This window comes from Thalassophryne amazonica, chromosome 2, assembly GCF_902500255.1.
Source record: "Thalassophryne amazonica chromosome 2, fThaAma1.1, whole genome shotgun sequence".
Taxonomy (NCBI): domain Eukaryota; kingdom Metazoa; phylum Chordata; class Actinopteri; order Batrachoidiformes; family Batrachoididae; genus Thalassophryne; species Thalassophryne amazonica.
The window spans coordinates 69,820,664-69,836,519 of record NC_047104.1 but is presented as its reverse complement, the minus strand read 5'-3'; positions in this window follow the sequence as shown (position 1 = coordinate 69,836,519).

Below are 15,856 nucleotides of genomic sequence, written 5' to 3'. Positions count from 1 at the left end.
TCTGGTTAGACACCATGTTTCTAAGATTTGTGGGGCCAAGTACAATAACTTCAGTTTTATCTGAGTTTAAAAGCAGGAAATTAGAGGTCATCCATGTCTTTATGTCTGTAAGACAATCCTGCAGTTTAGCTAATTGGTGTGTGTCCTCTGGCTTCATGGATAGATAAAGCTGGGTATCATCTGCGTAACAATGAAAATTTAAGCAATACCGTCTAATAATACTGCCTAAGGGAAGCATGTATAAAGTGAATAAAATTGGTCCTAGCACAGAACCTTGTGGAACTCCATAATTAACTTTAGTCTGTGAACATGAACAAATTGTAATCTATTAGACAAATATGATTCAAACCACCGCAGCACAGTGCCTTTAATACCTATGGCATGCTCTAATCTCTGTAATAAAATTTTATGGTCAACAGTATCAAAAGCAGCACTGAGGTCTAACAGAACAAGCACAGAGATGAGTCCACTGTCCGAGGCCATAAGAAGATCATTTGTAACCTTCACTAATGCTGTTTCTGTACTATGATGAATTCTAAAACCTGACTGAAACTCTTCAAATAGACCATTCCTCTGCAGATGATCAGTTAGCTGTTTTACAACTACCCTTTCAAGAATTTTTGATAGAAAAGGAAGGTTGGAGATTGGCCTATAATTAGCTAAGATAGCTGGGTCAAGTGATGGCTTTTTAAGTAATGGTTTAATTACTGCCACCTTAAAAGCCTGTGGTACATAGCCAACTAACAAAGATAGATTGATCATATTTAAGATCGAAGCATTAAATAATGGTAGGGCTTCCTTGAGCAGCCTGGTAGGAATGGGGTCTAATAAACATGTTGATGGTTTGGATGAAGTAACTAATGAAAATAACTCAGAACAATCGGAGAGAAAGAGTCTAACCAAATACCGGCATCACTGAAAGCAGCCAAAGATAACGATACGTCTTTGGGATGGTTATGAGTAATTTTTTCTCTAATAGTTAAAATTTTGTTAGCAAAGAAAGTCATGAAGTCATTAAAGTTAAAGTTAAAGTTAATGGAATACTCAGCTCAATAGAGCTCTGACTCTTTGTCAGCCTGGCTACAGTGCTGAAAAGAAACCTGGGGTTGTTCTTATTTTCTTCAATCAGTGATGAGTAGAAAGATGTCCTAGCTTTACGGAGGGCTTTTTTATAGAGCAACAGACTCTTTTTCCAGGCTAAGTGAAGATCTTCTAAATTAGTGAGACGCCATTTCCTCTCCAACTTACGGGTTATCTGCTTTAAGCTATGAGTTTGTGAGTTATACCACGGAGTCAGGCACTTCTGATTTAAAGCTCTCTTTTTTAGAGGAGCTACAGCATCCAAAGTTGTCTTCAATGAGGATGTAAAACTATTGACGAGATACTCTATCTCACTTACAGAGTTTAGGTAGCTACTCTGCACTGTGTTGGTATATGGCATTAGAGAACATAAAGAAGGAATCATATCCTTAAACCTAGTTACAGCGCTTTCTGAAAGACTTCTAGTGTAATGAAACTTATTCCCCACTGCTGGGTAGTCCATCAGAGTAAATGTAAATGTTATTAAGAAATGATCAGACAGAAGGGAGTTTTCAGGGAATACTGTTAAGTCTTCTATTTCCATACCATAAGTCAGAACAAGATCTAAGATATGATTAAAGTGGTGGGTGGACTCATTTACTTTTTGAGCAAAGCCAATAGAGTCTAATAATAGATTAAATGCAGTGTTGAGGCTGTCATTCTCAGCATCTGTGTGGATGTTAAAATCGCCCACTATAATTATCTTATCTGAGCTAAGCACTAAGTCAGACAAAAGGTCTGAAAATTCACAGAGAAACTCACAGTAACGACCAGGTGGACGATAGATAATAACAAATAAAACTGGTTTTTGGGACTTCCAATTTGGATGGACAAGACTAAGAGTCAAGCTTTCAAATGAATTAAAGCTCTGTCTGGGTTTTTGATTAATTAATAAGCTGGAATGGAAGATTGCTGCTAATCCTCCGCCCCGGCCCATGCTACGAGCGTTCTGACAGTTAGTGTGACTCGGGGGTGTTGACTCATTTAAACTAACATATTCATCCTGCTGTAACCAGGTTTCTGTAAGGCAGAATAAATCAATATGTTGATCAATTATTATATCATTTACCAACAGGGACTTAGAAGAGAGAGACCTAATGTTAAATAGACCACATTTAACTGTTTTAGTCTGTGGTGCAGTTGAAGGTGCTATATTATTTTTTCTTTTTGAATTTTTATGCTTAAATAGATTTTTGCTGGTTATTGGTAGTCTGGGAGCAGGCACCGTCTCTACGGGGATGGGGTAATGAGGGGATGGCAGGGGGAGAGAAGCTGCAGAGAGGTGTGTAAGACTACAACTCTGCTTCCTGGTCCCAACCCTGGATAGTCACGGTTTGGAGGATTTAAGAAAATTGGCCAGATTTCTAGAAATGAGAGCTGCTCCATCCAAAGTGGGATGGATGCCGTCTCTCCTAACAAGACCAGGTTTTCCCCAGAAGATTTGCCAATTATCTATGAAGCCCACCTCATTTTTTGGACACCACTCAGACAGCCAGCAATTCAAGGAGAACATGCGGCTAAACATGTCACTCCCGGTCTGATTGGGGAGGGGCCCAGAGAAAACTACAGAGTCCGACATTGTTTTTGCAAAGTTACACACCGATTTAATGTTAATTTTAGTGACCTCCGATTGGCGTAACCGGGTGTCATTACTGCTGACGTGAATTACAATCTTACCAAATTTACGCTTAGCCTTAGCCAGCAGTTTCAAATTTCCTTCAATGTCGCCTGCTCTGGCCCCCAGAAGACAATTGACTATGGTTGCTGGTGTCGCTAACTTCACATTTCGCAAAACAGAGTCGCCAATAACCAGAGTTTGATCCTCGGCGGGTGTGTCGTCGAGTGGGGAAAAATGGTTAGAGATGTGAACGGGTTGGCGGTGTACACAGGGCTTCTGTTTAGGGCTACGCTTCCTCCTCACAGTCACCCAGTCAGCCTGCTTTCCCGGCTGCTCGGGATCTGCCAGGGGGTAACTAACGGCGGCTAAGCTACCTTGGTCCGCACCGACTACAGGGGCCTGGCTAGCTGTAGAATTTTCCACGGTGCGGAGCCGAGTCTCCAATTCGCCCAGCCTGGCCTCCAAAGCTACGAATAAGCTACACTTATTACCGTTACTGCTAAAGGAGGCCGAGGAATAACTAAACATTTCACACCCAGAGCAGAAAAGTGCGGGAGAGACAGGAGAAGCCGCCATGCTAAATCGGCTAAGGCACGTAAAGATTACACTGGGGAAACAAATCATAATCTAGATAACTAGATCAATCTAACTGCGCAGATTAAACAGCTAACAGATACAGAAAAACACCGCTGTGCTCCGGAACAGGAAGTGATACAATACCGCAGTGAGAACCAACCACCAGTAGAGGCAAGCAGTCTATGTGCTGGGCTAGTACAAGTAGTTTCTATCAAGGCTTTAAAGCTGGTCCGCCATTCAGTGAATTTGAGAGGATCACCAGTAAACACAGATGGCTCAGGTGCCGGAAGTCTTGTCATCATCAGAGATTCTTTGAAGGCTTGCACTAGTGTCGCTTCAAGGACTGATATGCCCTGGGGAATCTGAGCATATGGAGCTGTGTTATACTGAGTTCGGGGCTGACTTGGAGGCAGATTTATTTCTTTCTTTTCTCCTATTTCAGCATTCATTTTCGTTTCCTCCTCCGCATACACATCATATTCAACTTGCATAGCTTCCAGATCCCTTTGGTGTTCGAGCATTTTCAATTTTTCTTGCTGAGCAAACATTTATTTTCTTTGTGCAGCCATTTCACTCTCTCTGTTAATTTCGACACGTTTTGATGCTAAGCGTGCTCCTGCTTCTGCTTTCTTTATTGACACCTGCCTTCCTGCTACGCTATCCACGCCTACCCTTGATACAGTGGACCCATATATTGATCTCGCATCTTCTCTCTGAAGTAATTTAAAGAGCGATTCCTTCACTGCGGCAGCATCAAACTCTTTGTCTACTTCTGAGCAGCGCATTTTCAACAAAGCAACTACTTCTTTAGTTACTGAGGTACAGCTATCCATTCGCCGTCTTATGTCTTGGCTTGGTGTGGTCAATGCACGTAAACGTTCATACCCTTGCTTTAGGTGTGACTCATATTCTTCCAAAGTAGTTATCATATTTTCAAGATTCTCTTCGTCACATTCTTCTTTGAGTTTGCTCCTAATGTACTGAACCTCAGCTTTGAAGTTTACATAAGTTAGCATAAACTTTCTTTTCTTTTTTGCACTCTCTTCTTTTGCATAGTCAAGCCACTTTTCAGTTGGTCTTCGCTCTCTTTCTGATCACCTAAGTTGTTCAGGTTGAGAAGTTGATTCCTGGCTCTTTACGCTATGTGCTTGCAGGCTATTATCAATCTCAGCTATGCGTTCTGGCATTTGGTCTCTTAATGTTGCATCTGTTTCAGTTTCTAACTTGGTTTGTAATTCTATTTTTCTACTTCAAGAGCCTGAATTACTCCTTCAAGTACAAGAGCACTCTCTTTGCTTTGATCAATTTTCTGAACTATTTTGAAACAACACTATAAAAGTAGTAATCAAAATCTTAAAATCTTAAGCAAAACCTATACTACAATGAATCCTCAGTGTTAATTTCAAATATCAATCACAAACATGTTAAACAAAACAAGAAATCCACAGTAGGACTGTCAAATTACCTATTAACACAGGCCAGAAATAGTCACACAAAATATGCACAATGGCCTTTTACACTTATTTAAATACTTACAAGATATAATGTTCGTTTCTTATCAGCTGAAGAAAACCTGAAAGGAAAGGCTTGGTTTTTCCACTCACGACAACGGCGCGCTGCTGCTCCCTTGTGGTGACTTGTGGAAACGGCACTGTCTCAATCCTTGTCCTCGATGCAGAGCCGACGCCACGTTTTGCAAGTCACTGCAGTTGCAACGGTGCGAGTAGATTTCCGAGCGAGAAGTTCACAGCTTGCATTCACCGCGCGGTGTCCCTCGATGTTCTCGGGCTGAGCTGCACACGGTGCACGTGTTCACTATAGCTGCTCCCAACTTTTCTTAACTGGTTGTTGAAAGTGCCACGCTCCAACTGATGGTTCAAACGGTTTATTACAGGAATTTTCTGTCTCACAAACGCCCAAGACCACCGTGAACACTGAAATAAATACACGGTGACAAATACACATCAGTGAAACCGTCATGGTCCTATCTATGAATTGCTTAACTGACACTTATTACATAAAATATCAATGCTCTCAAAAAACCCCCCATCATTTACACACATACAATACAAGAATATGTCACTCAAATGTCCATACCGTGTGCGCCTCCAACCAGAAGGTTAGGAGTTGCTAGAAGTCCATTTCTTCATATTTCAGTCTTTTGTCTTTGCATATACCGCTTGCACACACTGACTGACTATTAAAACGAAACTCACATTTCTCCATCAAGTGTATCACGTGACCAAGTGATGACCTAACTGCTGACGTAATCAGGTGACGTTATTAATCAAACAATTTTCCCAAAGTATGCACAAAATAATCAAAAAATATACAAAATATAAAATGGATATTAAAGATAAAATAAATAAATTCACAAAGAAAAAAGCTTATGTTACTGTGTTCGCTACACTGAGGTTCAGTACATTAGGAGCAAACTCAAAGAAGAATGTGACGAAGAGAATCTTGAAAATATGATAACTACTTTGGAAGAATATGAGTCACACCTAAAGCAAGGGTATGAACGTTTACGTGCATTGACCACACCAAGCCAAGACATAAGACGGCGAATGGATAGCTGTACCTCAGTAACTAAAGAAGTAGTTGCTTTGTTGAAAATGCGCTGCTCAGAAGTAGACAAAGAGTTTGATGCTGCCGCAGTGAAGGAATCGCTCTTTAAATTACTTCAGAGAGAAGATGCGAGATCAATATATGGGTCCACTGTATCAAGGGTAGGCGTGGATAGCGTAGCAGGAAGGCAGGTGTCAATAAAGAAAGCAGAAGCAGGAGCACGCTTAGCATCAAAACGTGTCGAAATTAACAGAGAGAGTGAAATGGCTGCACAAAGAAAATAAATGTTTGCTCAGCAAGAAAAATTGAAAATGCTCGAACACCAAAGGGATCTGGAAGCTATGCAAGTTGAATATGATGTGTATGCGGAGGAGGAAACGAAAATGAATGCTGAAATAGGAGAAAAGAAATAAATAAATCTGCCTCCAAGTCAGCCCCGAACTCAGTATAACACAACTCCATATGCTCAGATTCCCCAGGGCATATCAGTCCTTGAAGCGACACTAGTGCAAGCCTTCAAAGAATCTCTGATGATGACAAGACTTCCGGCACCTGAGCCATCTGTGTTTACTGGTGATCCTCTCAAATTCACTGAATGGCGGACCAGCTTTAAAGCCTTGATACAAACTACTTGTACTAGCCCAGCACATAGACTGTTTTATCTTAGAAAATACATAAGCGGAGATGCGCTGTCTGTGTTGGAAGGAACTTTTTACCGAAGTGATGAAGAAGCGTATACACAAGCCTGGGATGCATTGAACAAGCGCTATGGCCACCCATTCATAGTGCAAAGAGCCTTTCGGGGTAAATTTAATAGCTGGCCCAAGATAGGACCAAAAGAGCCACTAAAATTAAGAGAGTTCAGTGATTTTCTTGTGTCATGCAAAAATGCAATGCTTCACATATCAGGTCTTAAAGTTCTGGATGATTGTGAGGAAAATCAGAAGCTACTCCAGAAACTTCCTGACTGGGCAACAGCTCGATGGAATCGACTTGTCACCAAGGAATTGGATGATGGCAAGCCATATCCAAGTTTTGAAGAGTTCTCAGACTTCTTGGCAGAGGAGGCACGCATTGCCTGCAACCCAGTCTCCTCACTTCATGCTTTGAAAAAGACAGAAGAGAAAGCAGGCATAGAAGCGAAACGCATCAAAGCCAGAACCGTAGTGACAACAACAAAGGTTGCTCAAGGGAAAAGTCACGCAGCTAAGGATTCAGGTGAATCAGCTGGCTTGACATCTAATCCATCTGCTGCTCAAACAAAGAAGCAAATAAAATGCATATGCTGTCAGCAGAACCACTTCATTTACAAATGCGAAACATTTTCTGCTCTGACTGTTGAAGAGAAGAAAGCATTTGTCAAAACCAATAATATGTGCTTCGCTTGCTTGAGAGTTGGCCATGTTGCAAAGGATTGTCGGAAAAGGGCTACTTGCAATGTTTGTAGAAAGAGCCATCCAACTCCGCTTCATGACGAACCGGCTCAAGAGGAAAAGCCTGAAGCCAACCAACAGAGAGACAGTTCCTCTACTGCTTTGTGTAGTATAAACATGACCAATGCTGACCGCACGTCAATGATAGTCCCGTTGTGGCTGTCTAGTGCTGTCAAGAATAGCCCAGAGATCTTGGTGTATGCTCTGTTAGATACACAAAGTAGCAATACATTTGTTACTGAAGATGTGTGTGGAAAACTTGAGGCACACACTGAACCTGTCAAGCTCAAGTTGTCAACAATGACTGACAGGTCAATAGTGAATTGTCACAGAGCCAGTGGGTTAAAGGTCAGAGGATACGATTCCGAAGAATGCATTGAACTACCACCAGCTTACACTCGAGAAGATATCCCGTTGGAGAAGACCAGCATTCCAACTCAGGAAACAGCCAAAGGATGGACACACTTGCTTAGCATAGCTGACAAGATGCCAGACTTGCTAGACTGTCCTGCTGGACTGCTAATAGGCTACGACTGTGTCAGAGCTCTAAAACCGAAATAAGTCGTATCTGGAGCCGAGCATGAGCCATATGCAGTAAAAACAGACCTCGGGTGGAGCGTAGTTGGTGCCAAAACACCTACTACTGGTGAAGGAACAAATGCTGGATTCTGCTATCGCATCTCTGTAAAAGAAATTCCACCTATTACACCTGCATGTGCAATTAAGGCTCTTGAGAGAGATTTTCAGGATACAAATCCTACATATGGAACAATCTCTCAAGAAGTTATTCAGTTCTTACAAATTCTGAATGAGGGAATTCATCATAATGAGAATGGTCATCTGGAGATGCCTCTGCCTTTTAGAGAGCGCCCACAGCTGCCTAACAACAAACATCTTGCCACAGTTAGGCTGAAACATCTAAAAGGGAAGATGGATAAAAATCCCAAATACAAGGAGGACTATGTTCAGTTCATGGTCAATGTTTTCAAGGATGGTGATGCAGAGGAAGTGCGTGCAACACCACAGGACGGGAATATCTGGTACATCCCACACCATGGGGTGTATCACCCGCGAAAGCCAGAGAAGATAAGAGTTGTCTTTGACTGTTCTGCCAAATACGAAGGCACCTCGTTAAATGATCACTTCCTCACAGGACCTGATTTAACCAATGCCTTGACGGGGGTGCTGTGTCGGTTCCGACAGTATCCAGTTGCAATCAACTGCAATGTTGAGAAATTGTTCCACCGCTTTCATGTTACTCCAAAAGATCGGGATTTCATGAGGTTCCTGTGGTGGGAGAATGGGAACACAATGAGTGAACCCAAACAATACCGCATGAGGGTGCACATATTTGGCGCAGCATCATCGCCAGGATGCGTGAATTACGGCATGAAATACCTCGCCACCAAATATGAGAGTAAGTACCCCATGGCAGCAAGCTTCATCCGGAGAAACTTTTATGTGGATGATGGACTTGTCAGTCTGGATACAGTTGAAAAGGCCAAGCAACTTGTCCATGAAGCAAGAGAAGTCTGTCAGAAGGGACAACTGCGACTGCACAAGTTTGTTTGCAATAACAGAGCTGTCCTGAAGACCATTCCATAGAGTGAGCATGCTGTAGAAGTCAAGGACGTGGACTTAAACTACACAGAGCTGCCAGCTCAGAGAGTGCTAGGAGTGAAGTGGAACATAGAAATGGATGTCTTCTCATTCAATGTGGTCCAACAAGAAAGAACAGCCACTCGACGAGGCATCTTATCCACAGTCACCAGCATATATGATCCGTTAGGATTTCTGGCCCCCTACATCTTGACTGGGAAAAGAATCTTGCAAGAAATGTGCAAGCGAGGTGTAGGCTGGGATGAGCCTGTCCCGCCAGAACTAAGGCCAAAGTGGGAGACATGGCTCGATGACCTGTACAACTTTCAAAACATTCAAATACCAAGGTGCTTTGTTCCCAACAATCTTGGCACGATTCAGAAGATTGAGCTGCATCACTTTTCTGATGCCAGTAATGATGGCTATGGGCAGTGTTCGTATATCAGGATCGTAGCTGAAGAACGAGTGCATTGCACTTTAGTTATGGCCAAGGCTAGGGTAGCACCCATGAAGATTGTCAGTATCCCACGTCTGGAGCTCACCGCTGCCACAATCTCTGCAGCTGTAAGCAAGATTCTCAGAGAAGAGCTGGACCTGAGGATAGATGAAGAGTACTTTTGGACGGATTCACAAGTGGTACTGGGGTACATCCAGAACGATGCCCGTCGCTTTCATGTTTTTGTAGCGAATCGGATCCAGAAAATCAGAGATGCTACTGACCCCAATCAATGGTTTTACATTTAAACAAGTCAAAACCCAGCAGACCATGCATCTAGAGGACTCAAGGTGGCAGATCTAATGGCATCAGATTGGCTAAGAGGACCCAAGTTCTTATGTGAACAGGAAATTGTGACTAACCCAACAACCCCAGAGCTTCTCATAGGTGACCCAAAGGTCAAAGTCCTGAAAACTGATGTTGTGAGTGAAGATGACCTCCTGAAAAGGTTGGCAAGATTTTCAGACTGGGTCACATGCCTCAACGTCATTGCTCGCATTCAGAGGCTGGCTCATAAGGACATATCTGGGACTGTTACTGTAGAGGAGCGAAAGAAAGCAGCTCTCGTGCTGATCAAGGCGGCACAAAAAGATACATTTGGAGAAGAGCTCAAACTGCTTAGCCAATCACAAAAACTCAAGGAAACTCATAAAATGTATGAGCTTGACCCATTCCTTGAGGACGGGGTGCTCAGAGTTGGTGGCAGGTGTTAAAGATTTTATATATATATATATTTTTATCACTGTTAAACATTTGTACCTTTGTCTTCTTTTTCATGAAAACGTTATTGTGCTGTTTTGCACCAGTCTTAAGATAACCCTGAGAATGCACATATTATTCAACTTCGTTTTAGCATGCTGGGGTCAGTCTGAACTGGGAGTAAAGAACTGGAGGTTATTTTGACCGTTGTGAATTTATGGCCTTGTGATATGTGATGCTTAGTGTGAAGAACAGGACACTCTAGGCAGATGCAGAACAGATGATAAGTGCAACAAACGAACGGGATGTGCTGACCTTCGACGATAAGATTAAAGGAAAGAAACTGTTTTTCCTTACAGCTGCACTTATTGACGTATGTGTTTATGTCACGGGAAGAAACTTGTCATGCGCTGTTTACCCCCCCCCCCCTTAGGACAAGTTTCACAATGTGGGTAGGGCTTTCTCCTAATAAAAAGAGTGAGCATGCGCAACAGTCCTCAGTGCTTTCAGTGGTACTACGTGTACGGACTGTTTGCACTCCTCGCGAGCTAAATTTGACTTTCTGTCTCACTGGTGTTTCTTGACTCTGTTTGTCTTGTTAAAAGTTTTAAGAATGTTTGGAGGCGAAAATACCCAACATTGACTGGGGGCTCGTCCGGGATCTCAACAATACCGGAGGTGTCCGGCGGGGGTCGTCAAGTCCAGACGTAAATCCTTGGCCAAGGTCCGATCGATTGATTGTGTCTGCAATTGTCGACCGCCGGTGGCATCGTCTGGTTGACGAGATTTTCCCGAAGAAGACAGACAGGAAGTCGAGTCAGTGAGTAAAATTTCTTTGTAACAGTACTGAGTGAGTGGTGATCAGATCACATAAACAGTTAAATTCCGCAAGCGATGATACAGAATCGTCTGTTAATGAAACACAGTTAAACTCTGTAAGGAGGTCGGACTCCTCTACGATGGCGAGGAACGCACGTAGTTAAATTCCGAAGGAGGGTGCGGACTCCTCTGTTTATATACGCGTACCGGTAGGGGATAAAAGTGATCACATAAACAGTTAAACTCCGTAAACGATGGCGTGGAATCGTCTGTTAATGTAAAGCAGTTAAACTCCGCGAGGAGGGCGGACTCCTCTACGGTTGCGAAGGACGCACGTAGTTAAATTCCGGAAGGAGGGTACGGACTCCTCTGTTTTAAATACGAAGTAATACCGGTTTTGAGAATAAAAGTGTGAAAGTGTAATACTTTGGACAACGTAAGTGACAACCGTGTGTGTGGAAGCAAAGGCAAGTGATTCCGCTTCCTACGGGGAGGTGAAAGGAATCAACCACACGACGGCAAATTAATTGTCACGTCCAAAGAAAGTGAAAACTTCAGATTTAGAACACCCTAGGTGTGCCCCCGTCTGAAGTCCAAATTATAACAAGGGATAATAAAAATGGGGGGTAAGACGTCTAAAAATAAGGAAAATTTATCAACTGACGACTGGAAATTTATGGAAGCAAAAAATCCAAAAGCAACAAAGAAATTGGAGACCTGGATAAATAAACATGACTTTGACGGACGACTGAACCTGACTAGTATTCAGAAGTTGAAGGAAAGGTTAGAAAAGGAACATAAAGGTGATGAGAAAAAAAAAAAAAAAAAACAGCAATAGGGGCAGATTTAGTGGCGTTTTGGGAGGAGGAAGCAGAGAAAAGGAGACTAGAAAAAATGAGGAAAAAGAAAGGAGTAGGGAAAGCAGAGGAAGATGTAATAGTACAACAAGAACCACAAGAACCTCAGAAACAGGCGGCAGGACCGTCTGGAAAATCATTATATCCTCAGGTAGAGGACGAACCACAGCATTATGACTTAGCAGTAGGACCAAAAATAAATTATACTGAAATTACCAGGACAGCTCAGAAAGAAGGAGAGCCATGGACAGAGTTTAGATGCAGATTTGAGAGTGTATTTAAGGTCCACAGTGGCACATTGCCAGGAACACCAGTGTATGAACAACAATTGAAAAACGCTCTGATCCAGCATTCCAACAAGGATATAAAAGCTTGGATACAGAAACATTGGATTGGACTGCCAACAGGGACATTGGAAGAAACACACACCCACTGTTGTCATGCAGAAGAAGTCTTAAACCAGAAAAAGACAGGAAACAGCAACAAAGGAGTGTATGTAGCACAAGGAGATGATGAAATATATTATCAACAGGGTAACTTAAGACAGCAGAAGAAGTGGAAACGCCCCCAAAAGCCATGGCAAAACAGACAAGGTGGACAGCCACAACGTCAAGGACCATGGCAACCACAACAGCAGCGCAGACAGGGAGGGCCACCACGTGGTCCCCTGATTTGTTGGAACTGTGGAAGAGAGGGACACATGTCTAGAAATTGTTCGAATCCAGCTGCTACGACGATTCCCTGCTATGCAGAATTGACTAGTCCACTTTCTGATTTGATGTACAAAGATGATATTTCAATGTCAACTGTGTTGGAATGGAACAAAGAGGCTGAGGAAGCCTTTGTAAAAGTGAAACAAACGTTAGTGTCATCTACAGTTTTGACACTACCAGATTATAGTAAACCATTTATTCAAACAGTGGATTGTAAAAATAACTTTATGACAAGTGTGTTAGTACAGTCACATGGCACCAAGCTAAGACCAGTGGCGTACTACTCCTCTAAATTGGATGCAGTAGCAAGTGCTTTGCCACCATGTGTACGCGCTGTAATTGCAGCCTCCATGGCTATTCAAAGTAGTAGTAATGTTGTTCTGTTCCATCAGTTGACACTGAAAGTCCCACATGCAGTCTCAGCACTCTTGTTACAGACAAACATGACATTCCTGTCCCCAGCCAGACATCTTTCGTGCATGTCTTTATTGTTGTACAGGAAACCACTCCAGATTTGCATTTAGGTCACACACTGCTTGCTGAGATGCAACAGCAGGCACCTGAGAAAGTGAAGCAAATGTGGTTAAATGAAGGAGCTACATATGCAAATGATTTGTACTTATGACCACAAAAGAAACCCATATTGCCAAAAAATATGTTTAAATGGGCAGCTATCATGAGCCATGGCGTGACGCATGTCTCATCAGGGGGTATGATATCACAATTGCAATCTATTTTTTGTCTTTATGGGTTCGATGCATATGCAAAACAGCATTGTAGAGCATGCATGACATTGGCAAAACACAACTCACAAGGCAATTTGAGACCCCAAAGAGGCAAATTTCCAACACCACAATATCCCTTTCAAGTGATTCATATGGATTATATACAGTTGAGTAAACATGAAGGGAAGGAATTTTGTTTAGTCATAATTGATGCCTTCTCAAAATGGGTAGAATTGTTCCCCACAAAACATGCAGATGCACTTACAGTGGCAAAAGCATTGTGCAAAGACATCATTCCACGATTTGGAATACCAGAAACAGTCTATTCAGATAATGGAGCGCATTTTGTTAATACAATAGTGCAATACGTAGGAGAAGCGCTACAGATTAATCTCAAAAAATCACTGTGCTTATCATCCACAAAGTGCCGGATTAGTGGAAAGGATGAATGGGACAGTAAAAAACAGACTTAGGAAGACAATGGAGGAAACAGGCAGACCATGGACACATTGTGTAGATTTGGTAAAAATGTACATAAACATAACTAGTACCATGGGGTTGACACCGTATGAAACATTGTTTGGCAGAAAATACCGATTGCCATATTATGGGCAAATTTGGGATGTACCTGAGGAAGCCAAATTGGCAGATTATATGAGGAAGATGTTAGAAAGACAACGAGGGAGAGTTTCAAGCACTGATGATCCCATTTCTCCACAGGATGACCCTAAAGTTTTACCTGGAGACTGGGTGTTGATAGGAAGCATCAAGAGAAAACACTGGCATTCACCTAAGTGGGAAGGGCCCCATCAAGTACTACTCACAACACCCACAGCTTTGAAAATTGGGGAAAGAAGTACATGGATTCATTTAACTCACTGTAAGAAAGTCATTTCTGCAGACACAGACAAACAGTAAGAGCAGTAGGATAAGACTAGTAATAGTGTGTGAGCTTGGTGTTAAGATCCAGGCTAGACACGAAAGCTAGCAGAAGACATTAAGAAACCACTGTTCTGAACATAGGTGTGCTGTAGTATGTAGAAATGGCAAAAGAAAAAAAACGAAAAGAACGAGGGTTCCTGGACCCCATGGACAGTATCCATTGACCAAATTGACTAAGATTAAACCTTTATTTTCAAGCAAAGTTGGGCATGCAAACCATACATGTGTAAACTTGACAGGGACAAGTAAGACTTTGGGTAGCTTAAACCACACTGCCTGGTGTAAGGATGTGGTCCATAGTAATTCCACATTCAAACCTGTCAGTAGGAGTGACGTATGGTGGTGGTGTGGTGATAACAGACTCTTTGACAGACTGCCAAGAAATGTGTCAGGTTATTGTGCATTAATATCATTATTGTTACCAGTTAAAGCCATGCCCATGACACCTGAAGACGTTATGACATATGCAGCCTCTCTTATTCCTGAAGACTGGCAGAAAGGCATAGCCAGACATAGAGTAAAAAGAGATTGGAAAGGAGTGGAAGATCCAACATATATTGATGCGATAGGAGTCCCCAGAGGAGTGCCTGACGAGTATAAACTGGTTGATCAAATAGCAGCTGGATTCGAATCCTCCATCTGTTGGTGGTGTTCAATTAATAAGAACGTAGACAGAATAAACTACATCCACTACAATGTGCAGAAATTAGGAAATTGGACTGAGGAAGGATTTAAGGCTGTCCATTCACAGTTAGAAGCCACGTCCCTTATGGCCTTCCAGAACCGTATTGCTCTGGATATGTTGTTGGCAGAGAAAGGAGGTGTTTGTGCCATGTTCGGAGAACAATGCTGCACATTCATTCCCGACAACACAGCTGCAGATGGCAGCCTCACTCAAGCCATCGACGGGCTGAGGACGTTGAACAGGAAGATGAAAGAGCACAGTGGAGTAAACACCGAAGGCTGGGATTGGTGGCTGGAAGGGATGGGAAAATGGAGGTCTTTGATTTCTTCACTATTAGTGTCTATAGCAGTATTTGCTGCGATTCTAACATTGTGTGGATGTTGTTGTATTCCATGTCTTCGAGGCCTTGTAAATAGAATGATAACCACAGCAATAGGTCCAGGACCAGGAGGGGGACCAGCTTCATATCCACTCCTGGGGCAAAACGACGACGAGGAGGAAGAGGGCTCTCATGACCTGTACCCAGACCAATGGAAGTATGATGACCCAGACACCGATGATGATGACAATGATGACATAACCTCTGGGGTGTAAGCCTGTAGAACATACCATGATGAACCTCTTAGTGAAAATCTCAAAAGAAGTGCTAAGCTAGGTGATGCCTACTATATGTTTAACAAGTGATAACAGGAGGGAAATGTTAAAGATTTTATATATATATATATTTTTATCACTGTTAAACATTTGTACCTTTGTCTTCTTTTTCATGAAAACGTTATTGTGCTGTTTTGCACCAGTCTTAAGATAACCCTGAGAATGCACATATTATTCAACTTCGTTTTAGCATGCTGGGGTCAGTCTGAACTGGGAGTAAAGAACTGGAGGTTATTTTGACCGTTGTGAATTTATGGCCTTGTGATATGTGATGCTTAGTGTGAAGAACAGGACACTCTAGGCAGATGCAGAACAGATGATAAGTGCAACAAACGAACGGGATGTGCTGACCTTCGACGATAAGATTAAAGGAAAGAAACTGTTTTTCCTTA